This window comes from Callorhinus ursinus, unplaced genomic scaffold (genome assembly GCF_003265705.2).
Source record: "Callorhinus ursinus isolate GAN/ISIS: 27379988/994484 unplaced genomic scaffold, GSC_fseal_2.0 scaffold5, whole genome shotgun sequence".
In the NCBI taxonomy this organism is placed as follows: Eukaryota; Metazoa; Chordata; class Mammalia; order Carnivora; family Otariidae; genus Callorhinus; species Callorhinus ursinus.
The window spans coordinates 22,998,079-23,000,500 of record NW_027397067.1 but is presented as its reverse complement, the minus strand read 5'-3'; the positions used below and the strand labels follow the sequence as shown (position 1 = coordinate 23,000,500).

The window sequence follows — 2,422 nt, the reverse complement described above, 5'->3', positions numbered from 1 at the left end:
TCGGTGTTTTTGATGTTTCGTACTTTTACTAAGATTTTTTCCAGGTGCAAATTTATTTTTATTCATTCTAACTAGACTAGGTGTTTTTTCTTTAATCTAAGGATTTCTGTCTTATTTAATGAATATTTATCATTTATCATCTCTCTTAATGTTCCTGTTTGTTATACATTCTCCTTCTTGATTCTTTACTCCTTGTCTTTTAACAACTGTCATATTTTTATCTGTTTTTCTCACTGTGCTGCACTACAATGAATTTCCTTAGAAACATATTCTCTCTTCTACTAGTCTCTCTAAAATCTCAACTATTTGATATTAAAAACTAAATACTAAATATCTAATATGTTAAATACTAAAAACTAAAATATCAACTATTTGATATTAAAAAATAAATCAGATTGCTGATTTATTCACAAAGTTTTTAATATCAAATATTTGAAATTTTTATTTCTAGATATTCTTTTTTATTTAAGAAAGTATGTTTTACCATTACCCCCTTCTGGAACTCAGAGCTGCTGAGCTGGCTGTCGTCCATTTTGTGAAGCAGCCAAAGAGATGACCCACTGCGTGACCTTGGTTCAACTCTCCATTTCCTGTGACCACCTCATTGACAAGGACATCGGCTCCAAGTCCGACCCACTCTGCGTCCTTTTACAGGATGTGGGAGGGGGCAGCTGGGCTGAGCTTGGCCGAACTGAGCGAGTGCGGAACTGCTCGAGCCCCGAGTTCTCCAAGACTGCAGCCTGAGTACCACTTTGAAACAGTCCAGAAGCTCCGATTTGGCATTTGTGACATAGACAACAAGACACCTGAGCTGGGGGATGATGACTTCCTAAGGAGGGGCTGAGTGTTCCCTAGGACAGATTGTGTCCAGCCAGATAATAACTCTACCCTTGATGCTGAAGCCTGGAAAACCTGCTGGGTGGGGGACTATCACGGTATCCACTCAAGAGATGAAGCATAATCGTATAGTGACCATGGAGGTGGAGGCCAGAAAACTAGATAAGAAGGACTTCTTGGGGAAATCGGACCCATTCTTGGAGTTCTTCCGTCAGGGTGATGGGAAATGGCACCTGGCATACAGATCTGAGGTAATCAAGAACAACTTGAACCCTACATGGAAGCGCTTCTCTGTCCCCCTTCAGCATTTCTGTGGGGGAGACCCCAACACACCCATCCAGGTGCGATGCTCAGACTATGATAGTGATGGTTCACATGATCTCATTGGTACCTTCTACACCAGTTTGGCCCAGCTGCAAGCAGTCCCCGCTGAGTTTGAATGTATCCACCCTGAGAAACAGCAGAAAAAGAAAAGCTACAAGAACTCTGGGACTGTTTGTGTCAAGATTTGCCAGGTGGAAACACAGTATTCATTCCTGGACTATGGGATGGGAGGCTGTCAAATCAACTTCACTGTAGGCATTGACTTCATGGGCTCCAATGGAGAGCCTTCCTCCCCAGACTCCCTGCGCTACCTCAAGCCCAACAGGGGTCAACAAGTACCTGACAGTTGACAGTGGGGCAGTGTGATGCAGGACTATGACTCGGACAATCTATTCCCAGCATTTGGATTTGGGGCCCATGTACCCCCCCCAGTTGGCAGGTCTCCCGTGAATTTGCCTTGAACTTCAACCCCAGCAACCCCTACTGCCCAGGCATCCAGGGCATTGTGGATGCTTACTGCCAAGCCCTGCCCCAAGTTCGCCTCTATGGCCCCACCAACTTTGCACCCGTCATCAACCATGTGGCCAGGTTGGCAACCCAGACTGTACATCAGAGGACTGCCTCGAAATGCTTGGTGCTGTTGCTGCTGACTGACGGTGCTGTGACAGATGTGGAGGCTACAGGTGAGGCTGTGGTGCGTGCCTCCTACCTGCCCATGTCAGTGATCATCGTGGGTGTGGGTGGCGCTGACTGCGAGGCCATGGAGCAGCTGGATGCTGATGGTGGACCCCTGCGTGCACGCTCCGGGGAGGCAGCTGCCCGTGACGTAGTGCCGTTTATGCCCTACTGCCGCTTCCAGAATGCCCCTCGGGAGACACCGGCACAGACTGTGCTCGCAGAAGTACCCACACAACTGGTCTCCTACTTCACGGCCCAAGGTTGGGCCCCATTCAAGCCACTTCCACCCCCAGCCAAGAGCCCTGCACAGGCTCCTCAGGCCTAGATTCCCTTAGAGGGTGGGCTCTGGCTCATCCTCTGTCTGGTGTCCCCAAGGTCCCTGTGGGGCATGGCTCAACCCTGCACACATTGCCCAGTGCTGCACTTTACATTTTATACTTTTATATTTGCTCCTGCTGTGGCTCTTGATCCCTCCTGCTTGCCCCGGTATCCTTCATTTAATAAAGATCAGCGAAGACCCAAAAAAAAAAAGAAGATACGTTTTCTTTTCTCAGAATATCCTGTTTTTGCCTATGTTTCCATT

General features: G+C 47.5%; 1 pseudogene; it reads left to right on the top strand.

The window, feature by feature from the left end:
* The first annotated feature begins 512 nt into the window (after positions 1 to 512).
* On the top strand, positions 513 to 2,205 carry LOC112823615 (copine-1 pseudogene; annotated as a pseudogene).
* The last annotated feature ends 217 nt before the right edge of the window (positions 2,206 to 2,422 follow it).